The following is a 25408-nucleotide window of genomic DNA, read 5'->3' on the forward strand; positions in this document are numbered from 1 at the left end:
GGGGAGCGGCCGTCGTCGGCGCGGCGGGGAGGGGGCGCTGCGCGGCCGGTCGGCTCCGGGTGCCCCCAGCCCGGCGGGAGCGGCGGGGGATGTTTTGACATCTCGTCAAGGGAAGCAACTCGATGCTTCCAAAGTGCTTTTCACAGCCGGCTTGGGTCGCTCCAGAGCTGATTTATGAACAGAATCTGCGCTCGCTTCGCCGCTCCCTCCCCCGGCAGCCCGGGGGGGGGGGGCGCTGGAGGCGCGGACGCGGCTGGGCCTGGCAGGACTGGGTTTATTTCTTGCATCTGGCTGGAAGCCGGGGCAGCCCGGGGACTGCGCAAGTTCCCTCCGGCCCGAGCCCTTCCCCTCGTCTCCCCACCCCCGAGGCCATCTCCGTCCGGGGCGGGGGGGGGTCTGCCTTCCCCAATCCCCTCACCAGACTCTGAACGGAGCCCGCCGGTGGTTTAGGGGTGGAGGCGGAGAGATGGCCAGGGCGCCCCGCATTGACCCAGGGGGAAGGAGGCGGTGGGGAAGGGGGTCCCCGCCTGTGCCCTGGGGGCGGAAGAGGCGGGGCAGCTGCGGATCTTAAACTCCTCCGGAGACCATCGGCTCTGAAGCCCCCTTCCTCCAGGGGCTATCCTCTCTCCCCAGGGATTCCTCTGTCCTCCGCTCCAGACAACCTTTTACTCCGAGGCCCCAGAAGGCCTTCCCGTTTAGAATAAATTAAGGAATCTGCAGGTCTCACTCGATCTCTGGGAGAGGGGAAGAAAGACTTGACAGAACATGTCCCTGGGAAGGGCCAGCGCCCTCAGCCAGGGGATGGGCGCAGGCCTGGGTCCAGCTTTGTCACAGTGCCCGGGCCTCACATCTACAGAGTCCGAATGGCCACAGGATAGAGCAGGGACATGTGCTTGGCCCCCTTAATGGGCAGCTTGCGGCTGGCATAGTGGTGCACGATTTCAGGGACGCTGCTGAAGGGTGGGCTGTTCTGGCCCAGCACGTACTTGTGTTCCTTGGTCCAGGACAGCTTCATGTGCATGAAGCCCTGACTGCTCCTGGGAAGAGGAGAGGAGACCCTGGTGAGTAGGGGCCCTCTCCAGTCCCCCTGCCCTCCCCCACGCCCGCAGCAAATGTGGCTGTTCTGAGCCAGCTGTGTGGGGAGGTGACTAGGGAAGGTGGAGGTCAGTCCAGAAAACAGAGGAGGCAGAGGGGATTTTGTGAGTAGGTAACCGTAAGCGTTGGCTTTGTGGTGAGGGCCCTGGGTGTGCCAAGAATGTGTGTGTAGCTAGCGAGTGTACAGGGCGTTTGCAGGTGGAAACTGGAGCGACCCCTCTCCCTGCCCCAGACCCTGGGACCCGAGCACCGGTGCCCTCCAACCTGTGTGGCCAAAGCTGGTCTACCCTCTCCATCTCTGAGCTGTGGGGGACGACACCGGTGGGGGCTCCTAGTGACGCATGTGGAGACACAAACATCCTTGGCAGGACCGTGTGTGGACAGATGTGACAACCGAGCGAATCTTGGTTGAGGCTCTCTCTTGCAGAAACCAGGGGAGGGGGTGAGCTAGCTGCTCTGGAAGCCCACCCCAAATCCGGGGAGGCTCAACCGCCTTGTCCTGGGGATATCCCTTTACCCTCCTGCTAACTGGGCCTTGGGCCAAGCCCCCAGCTCCTCTGTCCCTGCAGCCTGGGATGCCATCACCGGTGAGGCTGTAACTCCATTCCCTCCCTCAGAGAGAAAGGCTCCACTGCCTCTCCCAGCTCCCTGACACGATCCAGGAAATCCACATCAGGGCCTGGTCCTGCCCGCAAGACAAGGACCCTGCTGCTCAGAGCTCTGGCCGGCTCCCAGCTGTCCGGGCACCCTGTCTTAGAGAGAAAGCATGGGGGTGGGGCCCGAGCAAGAACAGTGTCTGCCCAAGCTACCAGGCCTGGTCCACAACAAGGAGGAAGCAGTGTTTGGGGGAGCCCTGAAGCCTGAATACTTGTCTCTCGGGGCCAGAGCCTACCTGGGGACAAGTGCAGGGCTCAGAAACTAGTATGGGAGGTAGGACCGGTGAGGGGGGCCCTCATATGAGGTGAGGCTGACAAACCTCATTTCCCTCCCCTGCCTGCGTACAAAGAGGCCTCTGACGGGACCCATTTCACTGGGCCCACAAGTGAAGATGGAGAGTGGATGACTGAAGAGAGGAAAGGGATGACAGGAAAAAAACAGTCCTTTATCACCCATGCTTCCAATTCCTTCTCCCTGCCCCAGGATACTGTGCCCTAAAGCCTGCTGGGGGCCCCAGGCTGGGTGTATGTGTGTATGGGCGGGGGTGGGGGGGTGGTGGGGGCATCCTTCTTCTGTAGGCCCGAGATAATGGCTGAGGCTGAGTGACCACACAGGCCCTGGGGAAGGGAGCTAAGGGCCTGAGGAAAATGTGCAGTCCCTGGGGGTGGTAGAGAGGGGAGGCAGTGAGTAGTCCCCCTCCCCTGTCTGCCCTATGCCATGGCCCAGGCCCAAAGCTGTGGGCAGCAGCTTGGGCCTTGCTTTCCCTCTCCCTCTCACAGTTTGGAGAAAACCCCCTAACCACAATCCACTTGGGATAATCACCTCTCCCCAAAACTACATTATATCTTCTCCTTGAGGGACAGATCTGGCCAAAAAGGGCAATAAAGTGGCAACAAGCCTCCATCTGGATAACTGACCTCCTGGGATAAAGTCCCAAGCAGAGTCATTGCCCAACCCTCAGGAGTCTGGGTGGGACTAGCTGGGCGGTAGGGCCAGAGCTGACATGGCTTCTGGAGGAAGCTGTTTAATCACCAGTGAAAGCCCTTCCATTACAGAGAGCAGAGAAACCTTAATCGTATTTCAGAGAAGCCATTTATATGCAAGCGAGGCTCTGGCGGACAGCTGCTGGTGGGGCTGGATCAGCCTGGGCCGAAGCAGCACCCAGGCCTGCCTCCCCTTTTACTCCCCAGGATAAGGCTGAGCCCCGCCCTGCTCCTTTCACAGAGCCAGACCCTTGCCGTCTCAGCCTTGGACTGTTCCAGACTTGAGGACTGGTGGAGCGATGCAATGGAATAGTGCGGTTCTTGTAGTCCGACTGAACTGAACTGGGTCCAAATCCTGCTTTTGGCACTTTGTTACCTGGTGGTCTTGAGCAAGTCACATACCTCTTTGTATTTCTTTCTGTCTATAAGAAAGAGATTCATCTTCCAGGTTGGCAGTTGATTTGGAGATGGTGAATACACGGCTCAGCACACAGTAGGTGCTCTGTGACTCTTAACTGTTAAAGCAACACACATTCCTAGGGTTATATCAGATTTTTGACAGATGAACTTTTCCTAAATGCTCCTTTGATTTTATGACAATTGCAGAGTATGAGAGCTGCAAGAAACCTAAGAGGTACCCATCAATGCATTTTGCAAAGGGAGAAACCACGGCCCAGAGAGGTTCCATGATTTGCCTGGGGTCACAAAGCTAGTTTTATGAAACCCAAGAATAAAATTCAGGTTGTTTGACTCTAGACTGGCATTTTCCCATTATCTTTTAGTTGAAGTTCAATAATTATCCTCAAATGTCTGTTTAATAGTCCCACATTGCTGTATATTGCATTTGTTTGAAGTGGGGGTATACCTGTATTCTAATGCCCCTGAGAAATGTGGTAGGAGGTGGTACAGATGTCCCAGGAGTGATGGGGGCGATGCGAATGAACCCACCATCTGACAGGCTGCCATGTGGGGGGCAGGCTCTATTGGGCAGGACTCCTGGATACCGAGGGGAGGGCTGGCCATTCTGGTAGGAGGCCAGTACCTCTCTGTGTCTATCTACTCTCTAGGAGGAAGGCTGATGGGAAGGGAGCGCCCTGCCTCCCCCATCTTCCTGGATCCTTTAAAACTCAGTTATCAGCCACTAGCGCCCGGTCCTCCTGCCCACTTCTTCAGAGTGAACGATAGCTTTGTGTCCACTGCTCCACCCTCCTCCCAGGATCCAGCCTCCGCCTCCCCCTGCAGAGCCCCTCAGGCGAAGTTCCTATCTCCTTGCCGGTGCTTCAAGAACATCTGGACTGCCATTAATAAAGATGAAGGTGATAATTTATTTAGCACTTAGCACCATGTTAAGTGCCTCCCATATATTATTTCATTGGATCCTTCCCTATAAGGTAGATATTATTATTCCCCTACTTTATAAGTAAGAAAACTGAGGCCCAGAGAGGTTCAGGGGGCCCCAGGGCACACAGCTGGTAAGTGACATATACTTTGGAGCTGGACACTGTAGCTTGACTGTTTCCTCTAACGGACTCTGAGCTCCTTGAGGTCAGGGGAGGAGCCTCAGACTGCTCCAGGTCCCTAGGGCCCAGAGTCAGCAAAAGTTCCTGGGGATGGACTTCTCCCCAGCTTGGCTGGGCATGGGGGGAAGGTTGGAGTCTTCTCCTGTCCTGCTGGTTGTCTTCCCATGGATCCTCCTTGGTGCCATCCTCACAAGCCCATCCTGCCTACCGCAGGCCCACCCCGACTCACTTGAGGGACAGGGAGAAATCGTTCTTGCTGGTCTCGCTGTCGCACACCAGGTAGCTGGCCTCTTTGCACGTCCGGAGCACGTTCTCGGCATCTGTTCCACTGATGGCCCCGTGATACCAGCTGAGGACAAGAGAGAGGAAGGGGGCATCTCTGCTGGGTCCCTCGCCGTCCTGGCCCACCCATTCTGGGTGTCCCCTGCAGGCAAGCCAGTGGCAGGAGGGGAAGGGAGGGGAGAGAGTCCCCAGCTGGACACAGACACTCACACCTGGTTTTCCAGAGGCAATGTTGGGTCTGTCCACTCCCCAGGGGGGCTGCTGGGCTCCACGTTTAGGGGCTTGGCTGACTTGGGGTTCCCTGCAGAGAGTCGGGGAGGTAGCCGCCCCTTCTCCTCCCGGCCAGGTGACAGGCAGCTCTTCTCAGATCCTTCAAACTGGGCTGTGGGGAATATACCAGTCATAGACTCTGAGGACCCTAGAGATAGAGCCCTATAGAATAACCAGGGCTCCACCATTTTCTGCCAAAAGGGGTCAAAGGAATGTTCTGGAAGGGTGGGACATGCTCCTGGGCTTGACTGGCTGTGGGGGTGGGGCGCAGCCCTCCTAGGCCACACCGCGCCTACCAGTCCCTACGCTGTGGGAGGAGAGGGGAGAGAAGCAACATGAGAAACCACTTAAACTTCTCCCTCTGGAGCAGCTGCCTGCCTTCCCCTGTTCCATTCCCCCTCCGGGTGGCTTCAGCGCCGATAATATCGTTTCTTTCTCCTCCTCAGAGTTCATGACCGTTCTCCATATCACCCTGCCAAGCCATTCTGTCGAAGTGACTTATGCATTTGAGAACAATTATCCGATTCCCCTTGGTGCCATCCTGACAGGCTCATCCTGCCCCAAGCCGCCGCCGGCCCGCCCCTCCCCCGCCCCCAGGGCTGCTGCCCACAGGCTCCCCGCCCCCACCGGAGACACCCAGCTGAGGCGGCTCTGCCCTCCCAGACCAGGGCAGGCCCACCACTGAGCCAGCACGAGGGAGGAAGCCAGTGGGTCACATGAGCACAGGCACCCACGGACAGGCGATGGAGACCCTCCTTCATCCTGCATTTACAAAGTAGCCCTCACACTCAGGCACAAATGTACAAACAGGCGCTCACAAGCACTTGGCTGCCCGTTCTGTACCAAACTGACAGAGATGAAGTGTTCGGTGCTTCCTTTCTCCTCATTTGGGCTTTTTCTCTCCTTGTAGCACTTTCAGGACCTTCCTGTCTCTCAGTCACCAGATGCAAGGACCAGACCCGTCCCTTGCCCGAAGGGGTCAGACACTTCCTATGCTAGCATCACCCCCACCTCAAGAGTTACTTGCATTGCCAAAGGATTGGGTCAGGCAAAATACTCACAAAGAAGTGAATGTAAAATAGTGGATTTCTGTGGCATGGTGGGCAAGATATTTAGAAAGAGACTCCTTTAGAAGACACCTTCCCCACACCTTTGGGAGGAAGGAGGAATGTGTATTTTGTCCCTTCTTTCTTCCTCCAGGTTCTCCAAACCCTACCCCACTTCAGCTCTGCCAACCCAAGCCCACAGGGCCTGAGGCGTGAGAGGACATGTCACCCTGGCCAGAAGCTCCCACAGGACCCACCGCTGCCGTCCTCCAGGCTGGGCTCAGGGAGGGGGGAGGCTGGACCGGAGATGTCCCTGTCCCCGTCAGGCAGGGAGCAGCTTCTGTCCAGCTGTCCCACCGGCAGAGGCCAAGGTAGGTCTTTGATGACCTTAATGTCAACTGGAGCCAGTAGCAGCAGGGAGAAGAGACACAGACAGGGACAGAGACAGAGAGAGAGACAGAGAGAGGCAGAGGTTGAGACACCAAAACCCAGAGCCAGGACACAGAATAGCCTAGAAAGGAGGAGGGTCAGAGCAGAGGCAGGGACGGGTTCTGAGGGGGGAGCAGGACTCTCGGAGGGTTGGATGGAGCCACAGTGACCACACCAGGCTGCGTAGTCGAAGGGGGGAGGCACAGGTAGCAAATAGCCGGAGGCAGAGTCTTGCCCTGCCAGCCGTGTGGGTCCCCTTCACTTGAACCCTCATAAGCCTCCAGGGCCCAAAAGGACCAGGAAAGGAGGAAACGAGGGACAACGAGCTGCCCTCGCCTCCCAGCACCACACCCAGGTTCCCACAGCCTCCTGGCACCCTCAGACTTGCCGCCCTTCCTCCTTTTCCCCACGGCCTGGGAAGCCATGGGCAGTGAGACGGACAGCCCAGCTCCAGGCTGTCATGAATACTCCGATGTGGGGGCAGATGTTTTATTGAAATTTACCCCCCACACCCTCAATCCCGAGCCCTGACGATTAAGAGAGGGATGCCACTGGCGGCTGCAGGGCTGCTACCGAGGTTTCCTAATGACGAGCATAGATTTCCCCATGAAGCAAGCCAAACAGTATTGATTCTCCAAGGAGACTTCTGGAGATAAACGGTCCCACTCAATGGTGCATGCTTTACCGGAAACAAATCAGAAGCCTGTGGTTTCCTACTCGCTGCCAGGGAGGGGAGGACAGGGCAGAGAGCTGAGTCCGGCTCCAGGATGAGCCCCGTGCCCAAGGAGGGGTGGGGGGCCCTGGGAGTGGGGGTGAACTCGAATGGCATTTACATCCTTTATGTTCTCACCGAATCAAGAACCCAGGAGCTAAAGCACTCTCCAGGCTCTCCAGGCTGCAGCAGCACCCACTCAGACCACCAACACACACCTTCCCAGGTGGGACTCCAGGCCTGGGATAGGCGCTGGGGTGCTTGGTACAGGAGAAACCTAACCCTCATTCAACAAAGGGCATTTCTCACAGCCTCCCTCTCCCCACCAGTTCCTGCTCCTCCGAATTCCCCCCCGGGGCACAGGCGTCCCTGGTCTGGCACAGTCTGCTACTGGGAGACACAGCTCTGTGATTCAGGGCTGGGTTCTCGAAAGGTTACACACACAACCGTTTTCCGTGCCTGGGTGTTCAATGCCTTCTTTTGTTAAATGTAAGTATTTAACATATGTCACAAGTTTTATCATTTTGTTTGGAATTTCTTTATTTTAAAATAGGCCCTGTCTCCCAAAAGACGGAAGTGGCCTAAGCCTCTTGGCCTCTGAGAGGTGGTGATGCAGGGAGACCCTTCATCCTCCTGTGCCCGTTCCCTGACCCCGCACACAGTGCCGCGCCCACACTGCCCAATTCACCAATCTCTGTGATGCGCTCAACCGTGCTTCCCTGGAGCCCAGCTGCTGGGCCTCCCCCAACCCCCGGGGTCCACTCCTTCCCTTCCCCTGGGCCTGGAGAGCTGTTTAGAGGCCCCAGCAGGCCCACCCTCCCCAGCCAGGGGCTTACCTGTAAAGGCTTTGGAAATCTGTTCCTTCTTCCACTCCCAGGGCTGGTCATACTCCTCAGGGGGCCTCTCGCCATCCTCTGGCAGCCCGGACTCCCGGGGCTAGGGGGCCCCCTCACCCTCTGGGGTGGTCCCCTCCTCCTCTGGCTCACAGGGCGTGTCATATAGAGGCAGGGGCTGAGCTGCCGTCTCCTTGGAGCTCCGGATCTCTGCCAGGGCAAGGTGGCGGGGAGGTGTGAGAGCATCCCTGGCTGCCCTCCTCAGCTCCTCTGGCAGCGCCCTCAACAACACACCAAGCCTCCTTCAGAAGAGATGCCACTGGCTTTGGGGACCCAGTGGCCAGACATCTGGGGTCCCTTGCCCTTAAAACACCTCTGGGGTTCCAAAAGCATGGGATCCAATGGAGGCCGGGGCAGAGAAGCACCAGAGTGAAAGACAGAAAGAGATCCTTAGGTGGCCAGCAAGGGCTTAGGAAATGAGGCTTACACGTTTTGGAAACGGAGGCAGGGTCCTCTCCTAATCCACCTCCTTTTGGCTACACAGCTCCAGTTCTTCCTTTGCATCCCAAGCAGTATCACTTGACAATCCAAAAATCCTTCTTCGTTGCCCAGATACTCCTGATCACTCCCTCCTTGAAACTGTCCCCTCTGACAAGTCATTTTCGTGGTTGTCCTCTCCCATCACCCTTGGACTCTTCCCCTGGCCCCTCTCGGTCTCTGTTCCCCAGAACCAGGTCTTAATTCGCCCACATCCTTGCCCAGTCTCATGGCACCCTATACACTTCCGGTTACCTTCAAGATCTTTCACTTTAATGTTTCAAACTTGCCACTTTCCCCAGAAGTTCTTCTAGTCAGTTCTGTGATTCCCTTTTTGGGATCGTTGACCCCAGTGAAAATCTAATAAAAGCTATGGGGCTACTCCCCAGAAAAATGTGCAAATTTCCATATACAATTCCAGGGCATTCATGGGCCTCCAAGGGGTACACACCCCTCTGATCTAAATAGGGCAGTCTCCCTCCCACTTTCTCCTTCTCCGTCCACTACACTGCTCTCGTCGGTCCTGGCCCCCGTTCAGCGTCTAAATGCCACCTGTTCACCACCAGTACCCGATGACTCTTACCCTCGTCTCTCCACGTCTAGATTACTACTAGGGTGAACCTCCACTCTCCCGGCTCACGTTTCCACGAGCTCCGTGGAAGAACACTCCTGACCGCTCTCTGGCCCCCACCCCTCTCCCAAGGAGGGAGAGCAGCTTATCTGATCACCCGTAGATGCTCGCTCTCTTTCTCAGCTCTGCCTTCTGGCTCTTTCTTCTCCTGGCCCCCGTGAGAGGGCTTACAGCTGTGCCTCATGGCCCAAGCCCGAGTGGGCAAGTTTAACTCTGTGAAGTATTAAGCAGCCCATTGTGGGAGACACAGCTAAGTCATGTTCTCCAATCTATTTTATCAGTAATAAAACTGACATTCTTGTCTTCATCAGTCTGTTAGCTTGATTTGACTTCTCAATGATCTCCAAGCTCAGGAGGGGAAGAAAGCCATGTTAATTATTGCTCCCTTAAAGCCTCAGCAATTTCCACAACTGCTAACTCATCTTTCTGATGCCCAGTTCTTCTGGTCTGTTCTGTACACCGCAGCCTCAATAATCCCCTTAAAATGCCATATTTATCCTGTTTCTGTCTTGTTTGAGAATTCATATTAGTTTCCCTCCTCTTCTGGAGCAAGTCCAAATGCCTCGTTCCAGCCTTTGAGGCCCTTCACTGCCCCTGTGGCCCCTCTCATCTTGGCTCCTCAGTATGCCCAACACTAAAACTACCCCTGAGCAAACCTTCCTTTCATCCTGCCTTGGACTGACTCACCCCTGTCCTCCTCTCGGATCACCCCCATTCACTCTTTCCCTGGATCCTCTCTTGACCTCTGCTCTGCTCCCCAAGACCAGGTCTTATTTGTTGCTGTCTGCCCCCGCTCCTTGACAGGCTTGCCCTTCTCAAGCCATGTGGTTCCAATTGCCATAAAGATGTTTCACTCTGACATCACATCATCTCAAGTTCACCACCTTCCCTAAAGTTAGTGATTCTCTTTTTGGGTTCCATGACTCCCGGTCCAACCACTGTCCTGCCCTTCCTGACTGTCCTCACTCTATCTGCCTGACCTTTGGTGGCCTTCTCTACCACCTCACATCTCAGGCACCACAGGTCATCGCTCCTTCTCCAAGACGACTCTCTTGAAGGCAGTGGCCAAGGACCCAAGGGGGTCCACGGTGGACCCATGGTCTCCAAGGACCCAGTAAAGGGATCATGGAACCACTCCTAGTCTTGTGGGTCCCAGAGCCTGTTGTGCAAATACCCAGGCTTCAGAGAGCAATCCCCTAGCCTGACTCCATCACGCACCAGCCATCATCTTTTGGGCCTCATAGGGCTCCATGTAGCCATCATTTTCAGGGACCGTCTCTGGGGCTCCTGAAGCTCCTGCTGGGCCTTCGCCAGTCTCCTGAACATCAAATGGGTCCGCGTAGTCTTCGAGGATTGCCAACTGTGGGAAGACAGTGAGGAGAGCAGGCTTCAGACATCTGAGAGACAGCTCTGCTTCTCCCCAGGTGCTTTGTCCATGGGAGTGAGTCCTGGAGAGAATGTCTTAGACCCAGAGCCCGAGGTATCCAAGGGCAGGCTCTGAGCTTGGATGGGGACAAGCTCTGGGTCTTCCTCTGCAGAGTCCCCTACTAGGCTGCCAGCAGAGTGGCAGATCTACCTTTTCTGTCACTTTTGTGCCTCTGGGCCATCCCGTAGGTTAAATGGCCAGGATGAAGCTCCGAGCATTAAGGCCTGCCTCAGTCCGGGTCTAGGCAGGGCAATAGAGGTGTTTAACACCAGATGGTTCAACAGAGGGAATTAATTCAGAGAGCCAGTTACAAAGGTGTTGGAGGAATTCAAAGAACAAGTAGGGAATAGCAGGCAGCTCAGAGATTAACTCGGTCCATGCCCACAAGTTCAATCCCAGATGCTGAACAAAGAAAAATTTGCGGACCAGCGAGAAAAGAAAAGCCAACTACTCACTTTATGGCACAGTTCTGCTGGTTTATCCTGAGAACATTCATCAGCATGTCATATGTGTATTATTATATTCATTTTAAGGAAACGGAGGCTCAGGGCAGGTAGGGAACAACGTGCCCAAGACTGTTCCACGTAAGTGGAGGAACCCAATTGGAACTTGTGTCCTTTGTGCAATATTATGCTGCCAACCTGCCCCCAGTGGGGATCTTGGCCGTTCTGGGAGAGAGACCACCTTAGGACAGCCCTGAAGAAAGCCAGGGTTTGGGCTCTGCTGAAATCCCCTGGTTCCTGGAGGACAAGAACAGGAAAGGCGTAGCCTTGACCCTCCACATCCCACACTGCCCCTTTCTCCCTCACAAGTGGTTCATGACCAACCCTCCGTCCCTGCTCCAGTCAAGGCAGAGCGAACTCTAAGCCACACGCCCTGAGGAAGAGCTCAAGGTGCTCAGGGCGGGGTGCAGCTGAGGACAATAGAGCTTTTCTCCAAGCTGGGCACAGGCTTCTCGAAGGGGGGAGGCTGAGGTGGAGACAGAGCCCAGCCCATCCAGGGCTGCCAGCACCTCGGGGGAAGCACCACACACTGAGTTGACAGGCATTGACAGGAGGTGGCTCCGGGGCCTGCGGCATGAGGAGGGGTCACTCCTGCCTCTTCTCCATCCTTGGTGGAGGCTTTGGGTCTGGGCCAGATCAGGATTGTGGGAGCCAATTGAGCAGGGAGGCTATGGGGACTGATTGCCTGCCCACCACAGAGACTCCTCCTGCATGTTTTTTTTTTTTTTAAGATTTTATTTATTTATTCGACAGAGATAGAGACAGCCAGCGAGAGAGGGAACACAAGCAGGGGGAGTGGGAGAGGAAGAAGCAGGCTCATAGCGGAGGAGCCTGACGTGGGGCTCGATCCCATAACACCGGGATCACGCCCTGAGCCGAAGGCAGACGCTTAACCGCTATGCCACCCAGGCGCCCCTCCTGCATGTTTTTTGAGCCCCCCCCCCCGCCTGTGCTGGGCCTGGGAGGGGTCACAGGGATGGGGGGCACTGAGTCCCGGGAAGCTGCTCAGTGAGAAGTGCCTGGCCCAAGCCCCAGTCCCCCCAACTCTACAGAGCCCCCCCCCTCCCCCAGCCCTTCCCTGACCAAGCCAGTGCCCTTCCCACTGGAGTCCCGGGCTGGACTTGAGCTGTGACCCCTCCCAGGCCCAGCACGGGCGTCCCTGGGGCTAGCCCACGGTGCCTGTAGGCAACCAGGCGGCAGCTCTGTGGGCAGCTCAATGGCTCCTCTGTTCCATCCCTGACTCCACACCCTGCTCCAGGAAACCCTAGCCCCCCGCCCTAGGCGGGTCACCCAGAGGAGCCACCCACGGGGCCGGGAGTCCGGAGCAGAAGCAGAAACACCTGCTGGAAGGTTGGCAAGAAGGGCACCCACCGTGGGCACATAGGATCCCTGTCAGAGGCCAGGGCTGCCTTCCCAGTGGTTTCCAGGTCACGTGAGGTGAAACTGCTCTGTGGGGGAAAGCTGCTTCTGCAGGCTTCTGACACCTTTGCTCTACCCTGACTTATTTTGTTGATGGGACCTTTACCTGACCGCTGTACTCACTGTGGTATACCACATCCGTCACAGGGCCTGGCACAGGGTAGGCGCTCAGTGCACATTTACTCGATGCTCCAAAGGTCTCCCTCTCCTCAGACTCTATCTTCTGGAGTGACACAGACTCTCAGATCCCCATTCGCCCCCACTCTGACCACTCTGACAGACCAGGAGCTGCTGTGGGAGCAGGCTGTCAGGAGAACCAACATTTGAATGGGGAGCAAAGCCTATGGTTCAAGGGCAAAAAGGAAGAACTGGCAGGAAAGGCCCCTAAAACCAGAGCTAATATTTAGGCAAACCCTCTGGTAGACAGAATGCTACTGAAAGGCTGAAATACTTCCAAACTAGTAGGCAAGTAGCTGCTGCTCAGAGGTCCCCTTGTCCCCACGCCTCCTGCCAACCAGATCCCCTCCCTCCTGCCATCTAGAAGGCTCCAGACCAGGCTCTTGTGCCTGTTCCAATTGGGCAGTGCCCCTCCCAGAGCCGCTGTCCTGCTTGGCTCTCCTTCCTGCCTCAGCCTCTCCTGAGATAGCTGGCAGGCCCACCATCTGGCGTGAACTTCCGCTCTGCAGCTGGACCCTGCTAGGAGTTCCTGACCCCACCCATGGGGCTTGCCAGTCCAAGGGGAGCTAGGAGGGGGCACATGCCACAGGATTTGGGCTCTGCAAGGTCCCCAAAGTCTACCCCTCCCCCTTTCCTCCATGTCTTCAGTTGACATCTGGAAGCCTCTGGTTTTTCTCCTGTAGAATATCTCATAGGATTGGGAAGAGGACAATGAGTGTAAAAGTCCTTAGTTTGGAGGCTAGAATGGAGTCAGTGCTCGATAGATGTTAGCCCTGCTGCTGATCTCTTCTATTCAGACACTAAAGCCCAGAGTTTAGGTGCTTGACAGGGTACACAGACGGCATCAGTAGAGACAAGACTGCGACCCAGGTCTCCTGACTCTCAGTGCCTTGCTGCAGATTTTCCAGACAACTTGGGAAATGTAGCATCTTCTCTCCTCTACTCGTAGATTTAAAATACACTTCAGCATGTTAAAGGCTCTGAGCAATCGTGTAGCAAAGAGAGCTGTCTAATTTTGTTTAACTCGGCATTTCTCCAAAGTATTTAACCGTGAAATCCTTTCTCTGCTGAAAGTCTGTCAGTTTTGGAAATGGTATACTATTTACCTTCCCCAAGATCAAACTTTTTGCACCCTCTGTTCCCACTTCCTGCAACGCCCTTCCCAATTTTATCTGCCATGGAAACTCCTTCACATGAAACAAATTTGTTATCATCTTTTTCTAAGTACGAAGAAATGTCATGCTTGTAAGACATTCGAACATCACAGACACACAATGGACGTCAACAACCCTTTTAAGGTGTGTCTGGGGCCACCTCAGGACTGGGTGGCTAGTGCTGGCCTTCAGGTTCAGGAAATGGTGAACTCAGCACGGGATGCACTCTTCATTCCTTCTCTGAGTCTCCTTCCCATGCTCGGTGAACACTTCCCATCTCCTGTCTGCAGGGCTCCCTGAAGGTGCCATGGTCCCATGGCATGGTGTCGGCAGCCAGTCTGCCATCAGGCTACCTGGCTGTGAACCTCAGCTCTCCTACTGGCTAGCTGTGAAACCATGTGATCCAACACTCCTGTGCTTCAGTCTCCCTATATCACCTGGGGATAATAACAGAATCTTCCTCATAGGGTTGTCAGAAGCTACGGGGCTAAAACATATCGGCTGCTTCAAAATGGTACCAGGCACACGGTAGGTATTAGGTAATTGTCTGCCATTATATCATTAAAGATGAAAAGACCAAATTTCTGGGTCCTCCAGGAGCTCACAGTGACAGCCACAAAGCAAACTCCAAAAGAGTGAGGTACCTTGAGGTGCTGTGAAGCCCCGGGGCTGCGCCCCAGACTCTGGAGGAAACGCAGGCTCGCTGCATGCAGGGACTGGGCTCCCCCTCTGCTCTCGCATGACTAGCGTCCCGCTGGTTCTGCGGGGAGGGCAAGCTGGAGGGGGCAACAGCTACCCTTCCAAGCCCCAGGCCCCAGCCAGCTGCTCCCACCCATGTTCCCCAGCACCCTAGCCGTTCCCAGCTTCCAACAGGTGGAGTTCCAGGGCTGACTGAGGTGTCACTGAGTCACTGACCAAGCCAACAAGCTGCAAATGCCTTCCCGAAAGAGTGCCACAGCATGAGGAGGCAGCAGTGGGAGGAGTGGACGGGCCTGCCATAAAATCCCCTGGTAGCGCAGGCCTCAGCAGTAGCCCCCCAACCCCAGCAAAGCACCAATGGCAGCAAAGATGGCCAGCCCAGGCCCCAAAGGGTTAAGAGATCTAACCAGTCTGCAAAGGTCCGGGACCCTTCTCTTTTCCTCCCTCTGCCTCCCTCGGAGGACATGTGCAAATAAACAGATCAGAACTCCAGACTCAGTGGAAGTTATAAGAAGAAAAAGCAAGAACAACAAACTCAAAAAAGGCAAGGACCAGGTCTTCTAGGTGGTGGGTCCCTTTGAGCACCCAGGCCAGTGTCACTTAATGCTATAGAAATCCTGGCACGATCCTGCAGCAGCAGCCCCTACTCGCCCTCCTGACCCTGAGGCAGAGATGTCTGGTTTGACTTCAGACACCCTCAACGTTTCCTTCCCTTTCCTCTTTCTACCTGTCTTTCACTTGTTTCCAAATTTGGGCCTGGAGGATCCAAGTCCACGTGGACGCCATGTATGAGGTGTATCTATTTTTTAAAATTCTTGATATTTTGGGCCCTGTGAACCCCTGTGAGAATCTGGGAGCTCTGAGCCTTTTCCCAGAAAAATGCTCATGCACCCAAATATTTGCACACAATTTCTGGAGCTTCATGAACCCCAGAAGCCTCTCCATGAGCTAAGAACAAGAGCCCTAGTTTCAGTGCATCCAGGGTGCCTGTCTTATTGTTCACATCATCTCTTTCTCTGCCTCTCTGTCACACACATACACACACACACACACACACACACACACACACACACACGCGCACGCACACACATCTTGGCAGGATAGAGGCAAAGGACACACTGTGCAGATGGTCACAGGCAGCTCAAAGCTTCATCCAATTAGGGCCCCTTCCCCGTCCCTCTTTCCTAATTAGATCAGGTGTTTCCTGTTGAAGATCTGAGAAAAGGGAGCAAAGCAAGGAAGGCTCCGTTCTCTCACCCCTCTGCCCAAAGTGTGGCCTGGAGGCCAGACAGGGCCCAGCACCGTGAAGGAGTTCTTCCTATGGCCAGATGGCGAGGCCCTGCCTGCCTGGTTCAGGGTGCGGCTCCTGCTGCTCCCACACCTGCCCTGCCAGTCCTGCCCAGATGGCCACCCTTGCCCCCTTGCCAAATGCAGCAGTGGGTCTCAGGGAGGGCCAGTAGCCAGAGCCCTGCATGGGGAGGTCCTCTCAGGGCCCTGTCTAAATCCCCATTCTTTCCTGCCCGCCACATTCACTTTCCACAGGGCTCATTTCTCCTCAATCTTCTCATCACAGAAGTATTTCCACCCATTTCATCAAACCTCACGACCCAGGCCCTCTCACAGGGTTCTGACCCACCCACCAGCTACTGGGCTCCAGAAGAAGAAGAAGGAAAGTGGGCCAGCCTAAGGCACATCCTGGTCTACAGTCCCTATCTCACCTCAGGAAGTGACCCCACAGCAAAAAGCCAAGAAGACCCGCATGGCTGAGAGGAGAGGAACAGAGAATCAGGACAAAACACTGCACAGAAGAGAAACTCCAGCTCAATGGGCCAGCTCACCACTCAGGCACAGCAACTTGGGTTTAGGATAAGGGGCTAAGGTACCTAGCCTGGACTCTTCCTAAGGGAAGACTCTGGGATCCCCCAAACTCTGCTCCTAAACGAGAGGAGCTGCTCTCTCTCAATGGTGGGAGGCTCCAGGTCAGGGCCCGCAGAGACCATGTCCCTGCCCCTGAGCCAGTCTGATGGCGTCCTGGATGCTTCTCATCACACCCACTGAAGAAACCACAGATTGTGTAGCTCCTGGGAGATCCTGCTGGATTTCATTCCTGTCCCTGCAGCCGACAAAGGAGTCAGACACCTCTTGGCCCCTAAGGTCTGAACAGCCCACAGATCACAGAGCTGACCCAGGCTGAGGCGTGGATGCCCTCGGTGAGAAGAGGCTGTGGATCACCCACGGCCGTGTGGGTGCAGCCCCTTCCTTGGGAGTCTCTGTGGGGAAATGTACAAAAGGGAGCTGTGGTTAAGGGAGTCTCTGACCTTCGGGTCACCCTAGCAATGGACAGTCACCATTCAACGGACGTAGTTCACTCACCCCTTTCTATGCTAAGCATGTCAGGCACTTGGGAAATACAGACATGAGGAGGACAATGGTCCTTGTCCTAGAGGAGCCCATGGCTTGGGGGGCAGCCTGTTAGGCCATTCCAAGACTGCAGAGAGGAAGGCCAGGGATAGCTCAGGCCCATGTGCCAATGGGCAGTGGTCAGGGAGAGGACACTAACTGGTCAATAGTAAGCACAAGGCCTAATAATGCTCCCTCTGCCTCACTGTCGCCACCACCATCACATCACCCAACAGTGCTGAATGGGTGGCCGGCGCCAGAGTGCCCACGTGGCCAGTGAAGGGTGGCCCAGCTTGGATGTTATCCCACCTCCTCCCTTGATAAAGCAACTTTGTGCAGGTCACAGTCTGACTAGTTTTACGCAGCAGCCCCACTGGGATGGTAGTAGAGACTTATAAACTGGAGACACGGAGAGTTTATACATCTCAAGTGCTTAAGGCATCCTATCTTTTTCCTGCTGCCCATGGGATGGGTGCCTTTCAAGTCATGCCTCTGGGGTTCCCTTGGGGTCACCCACCCCAACATCGAGGCCTCAGAAAACACATCCCCTCACTTCCCTGAGACATGAAGCACAGAAGCAGTCTTTTAGGCACTCTGTAGGGCCAAAAGTGTTTCAGAATTTAAATAGTTCAGACGTTGGAAGTGTAAAACTGTACATCTACCAAAAGTGACATATCTATCACCCCTGGCAGGGTCTGAGGCCATAGCCCCTAAGCTGACAGTTTAAAATTTCTTCACCTCCACCTTGAACACAAGTTTGCCCCAACACTACAAAAACTTTGGTTCTCAGACCATATCAGATGTCAAATTGCAGGCACAGGATTATGGAGCTCTTCAAAGTCCCACCCACCCAAATCCTATCACCTCACGGCCCACTGCCTGCCCTTCCTCTGACTTCGGAAGGACTAATGGCGCTCAGTCTATAACAGAAAGTATAGCACCTGATAATACTCTGTCTTGCGTTGTTCTCATTGTTTTTCGTGCCTTCATTTCATTTTTTTATAATAATATTTTTTATTATATTATGTTAGTCACCATACAGTACATCCCTGGTTTTTGATGCAAAGTTCGATGATTCATTAGTTGCGCATAACACCCAGTGCACCATGCAATACGTGCCCTCCTTACTACCCATCACCAGTCTATCCCATTCCCCCACCCCCCTCCCCTCTGTAGCCCTCAGTTTGTTTCTCAGAGTCCATAGTCTCTCATGCTTCATTCCCCCTTCTGATTACCCCCCTTTCTTTATCCCTTTCTTCTCCTACCGATCTTCCTAGTTCTTATGTTCCATAGATGAGTGATACCATGTGACAATTGTCTTTCTCTGCTTGACTTATTTCACTTAGCATTATCTCCTCCAGTGCTGTCCATGTTGCAGCAAATGTTGAGAAATCGTTCTTTCTGATAGCTGAGTAATATTCCATTGTATATATGGACCACCTCTTCTTAATCCAGTCATCTGTTGAAGGACATCTTGGCTCCTTCCACGATTTAGCTATCATGGACAATGCTGCTATGAACATTGGGGTCCATATGGCCCTTCTCCTCACTACGTATGTATCTTTGGGGTAGACATCCAGTAGTGCAATGGCTGGATCATAGGGTAGCTCAATCTTTATGCCTTCATTTCAATTGTAAATTACTGTGAAAGCAGAAATCCTGTTTTGTGCGGCATGCTGCATTTGTTAGGACTCTCTTGGTTTTAGGAAAATGGATTCATTTCAACTTTTTGAAAATGGAAGTAGAGTTGATATACACTTTATGTTAGTTTCAGGTGTATAACATAGTGATTGGACAAGTCTATACATTATGCTATGCTCACAAGTGTAGCTACCATCTGTCACCATACGATGCTATCACAATACCATTGACTATATTCCCTATGCTGTACTTTTAATCCCTGTGACTTGTTCATCCCATAACTGGAAGCCTATACTCTCCTTCACTCGTTTTGCCCATCCCCCAACCCCCTCCCCTCTGGCAGCCACTGGTTTCTATTTATGGTTCTGTTTCCGCACTTTTGCTTGTTTGTTTTACTTTTTAGATTCCACATATAGGTGAAATTGTATTTGGCTTTTAAACACTGAAGTTTTGGTCTCATAACTGAATAAGTGTAGGAATAGCCTCTGATTCAGGTCCAGCTGGATCCAGGGGCTCTATTATTCCATCAGGATTCCATCTTACTGTCCTTTCTGTGTCTCTCGGCACTACTTCTTTGTATCATTCTTGACCAGGCTTTCTCTATGTGGTTGCCCCTAGACACTGGAGGTTTACAACACCTAGCTGAGCCATCCCCAGGGAGAGACAGCTTCTGTGTCCTGATGCTTTCACAAAAAACTCCCATTGATCACTCCCATTGGCCAGCTTGGTCCTAAAGCAATCTCCATAGCCAAGAGTGATGGTGTTCTCCTTGACCAAACATGGATCCCTGTTTCCCCATGGAACAAGGGCTTTCAGGCATTGTTGGTAGAACGCAAAGTGGTACAGTCTCCAGGAAGGGGCAATTACATATGCATTTTCCCTTTTACCCAGAAATCCCACCTCTGGGAAGCTGAACCATCGATGCAGTGGCAAACAAATGAATATGTGTGCCCAAGGCTGTTCATCGCAGAGTTACTCACAATAACAAAAGATTAAAAATAATCAACTGTCCATGAACAGAGACTGATTTAATAAACTAAGGCACATCCATAATTGGAGCTGCTGAAAGAAATGAAGAATAATATGATGGTTAATTTGATGTGTCAACCTGATTAGGTTATGGGGCGCCCTGATATTTTGGTCAAACATTGCTCTGGCTGTGTCTGTGGAGGGTGTCTCTGAATGAGATTAACATTTAAATTGGCAGACAGTGAAGCAGATTGCCCTCTCCGTGTGGGTGGGCCACATGCAATCAACTGAAGGCCAGAATAGAACAAAGAGGCCTTCCCTTTCCTGACTTACAGAGAATCCCTCCGGCCTCATGGCCTTTAAACTGGAACATTGTTCCCCCCCCACCTTCAAACTGGAATGTTTGACATCAAGAGAGTGTAAGTAAATATTGGGGCTTTGTGTTTGCTGAGCCCCCTAATGTTGGTCACACAGATACTTTCAACACTACTTCCTGAAACAAATGAATGTGTTAATCAATTAACCCGGGTGTGAACGTTGATACTGGTGGGGCTAATTCAGCCTGGAAAGCAAGAAGATACTCATAGTGGTATCCATCTCTACAACAGATTGAAAGCGTGGCTGGTGATAGGCAGGGGAGGGGACAAGAGCCAAAATGGTGGTCCAACACAGTCTTGTGAGAGGGTGAAAATCTGAAAGGCAGAAAAATACGCAGGCCCAGAAACATTTAGTCTGAGCCTGGGAGAGAATCAGTGGATCTGAAGCAGGGACTTGTCACAACCCTTGTTCATTTTTTGAGCACAGCAAGCTCAGAAGCCACCTTGTGCAAGTTTTAACACAATATCTTCTGATAAATTAGGCCATTTTGTGCTCTTCCTACTGTTAAGCTTGCTTACATCCAACTGCTTAAATTCCTTCATAGACTTTCAAATCATGAGGCCGCAGGGATTACGTGAATGTTCTGCCGTATTCCATCATCCCATGTAACAAAACGTTTCCTGATAAATCACTAAAAATATCTGCTGCTTCATTAAAAGCAGATTTCTATTTGGTGATGCATGCACGAGAGGATGGAGTGCTGGCTTCTGATGGGCATTCCATCCTGCTGCCCACGGGAAAGCGCTAACAGGTGCAGCCAATGCACTACTGGCACACCAGCAGCCTTAAATCCAGAAATCCAGCCCCCTTGGTCCCTGAAGGGGGTGGGAGGGGCTTTAGCTGATTATGCCACGAAGGAAAACAGGTCAGACTTCCTTCTGGTATCCTTTGAGTCCATTTGCATTTTGTGATTACCCACCAGGTAAATATCACCTACTTATAGTGGACTTAAAATAGTTAAATGGGAACCTAGCTGACAAGACTAGACCCAGCCTCCACGGCCAGCAAGTCCTTTGCAGTAAAGCCTTGAGGGAGAAGCCTCAGAGTCAAAACCCTGATTAAGGAGGAAAGAGGCTCACGTTAACTCTCACCAGATGATTCTCAACCTCAACAAAGGTTCCATTCTTTGTCCCTTAGATGGAACAATCCGGAAGCACATCCCCAGTGGGACTGTGCCCCAGTTTCTCAGTCGTAGCCTCTTCATTAACACAGACACTGTATTGGCTGCCCCTCTACCTTCCTTTCCTTCTCCACTTCTCAACTTCCTGAAATGAGCTACTTATACTTAAGTGTTTTTCTCAGGGTCTGCTTCTCAGAGAACCAAATCAAGACAATCCTAGAGGTCTACAAGCCGTCTGTGGGCCCAGCAGCACATGAGAGGGATTCCAGAGGCTGCTGGAAGCCGTGTTAGTACAGCAATGCGGTTAGATGAACTGGAACCATAGAGACAGAAACAGCAGGCTAATGGTAATATGGGGGCTGGATTCTGTTGAACCACTTACAGAGAGACTGAGATTCCATATGACTGCAGGTGTGCAAGCGAGCCCGCCTGAGATCAGCTGAGCTTGCCTTCTATCAGCAGAACTGTAGACTTCCGAGCAATAACAAAGGGTGGTTATTTGGACGATAAGATTTGGGGTCATTTGTTATGCAGCAATAGTAACGCTACATGATGCTCGATTTTTTAAATTGAGCTATAACTGACAAAAGTGCATGTTTTTAAGGCATATAATGTGATAATCTGATATACAAGGAAAAAATTGCTCCTATGTGTTACCAAACAAGGAAGAAAAGTATGGAGGTGAGCACCATCGCTTCCAGTGAGGTGGAGGGTGGGCAGTGGAGGCCAGAGCTGACCTGCAGTTTTTAGGTGGAGGTGACATGATGTTTCCATGTCACTGTGGTGAGAGAGAATTGGAGGAAGGTCTGGCAGCAGAAGCAGCTACGAAAGTATCAGAGACTCTAGAATGAAACACACCAGCCTGGGAGTACTATCTGCCCCCCAGGCCGTACCTTCCTGATTCTCAAAAATCCTCCATGATGCATAAAATGGGAGAAGATATTCGCAAAACATATATCTGAAGAAGACTTGTATCTAGAATATATAAACAATTCTTATAACTCAATATTAAGAAAACCCAAGTTGTTTTTTTTTTAAGGGCAAAAGACCTGAACAGCCACTTTCCCAAAAAAGGTTTTAAAATGGCAACTATATGCATGAAAAGATGTGTAACATCATTAGTCATTAAGAAAATGAAAATGAGGGGCGCCTGGGTGGCTCAGTCATTAAGCATCTGCCTTCAGCTCAGGGTGTGGTCCCGGAGTCCTGGGATCGAGTCCCACATCAGGCTCCTCCGCTGCAGGCCTGCTTCTCCCTCTCACACTCCCCTTGCTTGTGTTCAATCTCTTACTATTGCTCTTTGTCAAATAAATTAAAAAAAACTTCAAAAAAAAAGGATATGACCCATTATCCTGGCAAGAGAGAACCCATCCCTGATCCACCAGATGCCAGCCAGGGAACAGTGGCTACCATGGATCGGACGCAGAGCCTGGGGCCTGGAGGGAACTGCTGCTTCAGAAGAACCGCATAAGGAGATGCACGAAGGCTGGAAATCCTGGCTCCTAGGTCAGCATAGATACTCATGGAACCAGGCTCAGGTGTGTCCTTTAAGGTACCCCTCCCATCTTTTCCCATCACACAAAACAAGCAGGAAAGGGAATCCAGAGATCATTGACAAGAATCCCAGAAAGATTCCAAACTTGGTAAACGGCCAACGGGGAGACTGAGGCTGGAAAGTCCTGAATGCCCTGAGTCCATCTGCAAATTATCTTCCTCTGGCTTTGTCCCCTTCACACGCAGGATTTGATCTCCTTCCGTGTTTTTCCCCACTAGGTGCTGATGCAGTTCCAGAGATTGAACTACAATACGACAAGTTCCAAATACGGGGGCAATACAAAACCAAACACAAAACCAAAAAAGCATCTCAACGGAAGGAGCAGGACACAGTCTTCCTGGCCTTAGAGCGGAGAAAGGCAACCCCAGTCCTGGGGCAGGAAGGCACTCTGGGGCGTACAAGTCTTAAAGACTCCCACTTTCAGTGGTTGTTGCTATTCCTGGGAAAGTCCCTGCAACCTCTAAATCTCAGGAGTTCTGAGGGGCTGTCTCTGCTGTTTGCCCAAATTCATTGACTGAAATGGACCCGTGCTCTGAGTAAGGGGGATTTGGGGGTGCCCTCCAGTGGCTAGGGAGAAGGGCTGGCACTTCTCCTTCCTCCCACATACAGTAGCTGATGACTCTGGAAGATTTCCTAGGTCAGGAACGAATATGAGAGTCTGTGCAAGTTTTCCATTACTGTAGGAAGTAAAAGACCCAAACCACACACCGGGCTCTAAAACAAAACAAGGGCTTTAATCTCCTAACATGCAAATCTATCACGGTACTATTTAAAACAACTAAATGGTGCCCCCTACATAAGGAAATAGATGGGGGGAAGGGGTGTGGAGTAAATGGGCGCAAGGATGCAGCTGCTGAGGAATCCCTGCAGGGCCACTGGACACTTGCTCAGCCCTGAGGTTGACTGCGGCCAGTTCTTCTCCTTCTTGAGTGCTGCTGACCAGCTAGGACCGGGGCTCCAGCTGGCAGGACAGGGTGTAGCTAAGGACAGAGGGACACCTGTGAGTTGCCCAGGAGCTTCCATTCAAGAGTCCCTGCCAGTGTTTGCCCACAGCTGGAGTCTGGCGCCCCGGCAACAAGGCCTGAGGCTGCCCAGGGAAGGAGGATCCCAGGAGTGGCCAGCAGAAAGAGTCCACCCCGAACCTCACCGACCCAGCTCCTGATGGGCCTCACCTCTCAGCCTCGCTGAGCGGCTCCATAGCCTGGAACCAGGCCCAAAAAGGATCCTCGGGCTCTAGGGTGTAATTCTCGGCAGCCACCTGGAGCAGCATGATGTCTGTCATGACTTGATATTCCTGAGCAGAGAGAGAAGCACAGGATGTATAGGGAGCCTGGGAGGGGGGGGCGGGGAGCTGCAGGGTCTGGTGAGGGTAGAGCATCGGGACCGGGCACCCATCCCAGGTCCTGGCACACATTGCCATCCTCCTCCCTGCAGATTCATCCGGTCTCCACCTGTTCTCAGAGGTGAGTATCAGTAGCCCCTCCTCCGGGAAGTCCTCCTGGATGCCATGCTCTGTCCCCATCTCCTAACGGGATGGGACTTGCACTGCTTTCTTCTCAAGGGATCCCAGGAAATGTGAGGTGGAGGGGATGGAGCCAAGCAATGTTCTTCCCAGGGACATCTCTGAGGCCCACTCCCTACCCTTCCCTGCGGGAAGCGCCACATATGCTCACCTTATTTCTTTTCTGGTGGTTGATCTCATTCCCCTGGAATGCAGACAAAGTCCATCAGAATGAGGCCCCTGGTTCTTAGGAGCACTTGATTCCCATCCCTTCTCATGCTGCACCATGGCCAGGACCCGTGAGGGGGCCGTGCATACACAGATAGCGGGCCTGGGATCTAGGCCAGGCTCTGGGGTCCAGAGAAAGGAGGACATGGGGCAGATGGACTGGCTACAGGTCGGGACCCTGCAGCACCACCCTCTCAGAAGACAGTAGGGGAGGCCGAAGCCTCAGGCAGGAAGGGGCTGCTGCGGCTACTGAGGTGCTTGCTGACGTGGAGGGTCCTGACTTCATTCTCCCCCCACGGGCAAACTCACCGGGGGAGGCTGAGGTCCACTCAGACAGACCTCATGCAGCTTTGCCTTCAGGAAGCTCTGCTGCTTCACCAGTCTTCGGCACCGGGAGCCGTGGCCTAACTGCAGCCTCACCTCGCTCATTGCTGAGATGGGCAACAGCCCCCAGGCTCACAGGGTAGCCGTGAGGCTGTCATGAGGAGAGGTTTGCCGAGTCCTGAGAGCTCAGGGCTCAGTACAGGGGCGTTCTGCTCCCAAACCTCCGGATTCTGGTCCCTCCCCCACAATCCTCAGGCTCACCCACCTCCAGATAGTCCTCCATGGCGGTATCTAACATCACCAGCTCGGTGAGAAAAGTGCCAAGGAAAGGCACGACACCCTGTGTCATGAGGGGGAGGGTTGGGATGAGTCCCTGCTCGCTGGTGTCCACAGGGACCCTCCACTGAAAATGCTCCAGCCTCCTAGCCCACCGCAGGGGCTCACGTGGAGCAGCCTAGGACCCTTAGCAGCCTCCCCCCCACGGGTTCCCTTTCCCCTCCCCCTCCCAGAACATCAGACTCCTCCTCATCACCTTCAGGGCCTGCTTTTCAAAAATGCCAGGGAATGGAGCACTAGGTCGGTCCCTCCCCACCCGCAAAACCCATTCTCTATGGACCACTCTGGGCCCTCCTCCTGGTCCTTTTGAAATAAGAATTGTAGAAGCTGTGGCCCCAGGAGCCGCAGCTGGAGTGGGAAGGACCCCCCCTTCCTGATCTTTCCTTTTTGGGAGGCTTCCAGCCCTCAGGGAGGAGCCCTCCTCCTCCTCTGACTTTGGAGGCCCTGGGCCTCAGGCACACTCACCTTCTTCTGCATCCTCTTCTGGGCTCCCCGGAGGGCCATCACCAGGGTGGCAAATCTATTGGATGGTCGCTCCTGCAGGGCCAAGGACAAGTTCCTTGAGACCATCATACCCTCAGGC

The 25408-nt window shown here is 53.4% G+C and overlaps 1 pseudogene across 1 annotated transcript; it reads right to left on the bottom strand.

The window, feature by feature from the left end:
- Positions 1-652: 652 nt before the first annotated feature.
- Positions 653-24268, bottom strand: LOC123784910 (SH2 domain-containing adapter protein F-like; annotated as a pseudogene). Its single transcript, XR_015720997.1, has 7 exons — positions 24110-24268; positions 23609-23730; positions 10214-10355; positions 7831-8037; positions 4748-4919; positions 4485-4604; positions 653-1037 (listed from the first exon to the last, which is right to left on the bottom strand). The product of XR_015720997.1 is annotated as an SH2 domain-containing adapter protein F-like (transcript).
- Positions 24269-25408: the final 1140 nt, after the last annotated feature.

The sequence above is a fragment of the Ursus americanus genome, chromosome 22 (genome assembly GCF_024610735.1).
Source record: "Ursus americanus isolate L20-20 chromosome 22, mUrsAme1.1.p, whole genome shotgun sequence".
Taxonomy (NCBI): Eukaryota; Metazoa; Chordata; class Mammalia; order Carnivora; family Ursidae; genus Ursus; species Ursus americanus.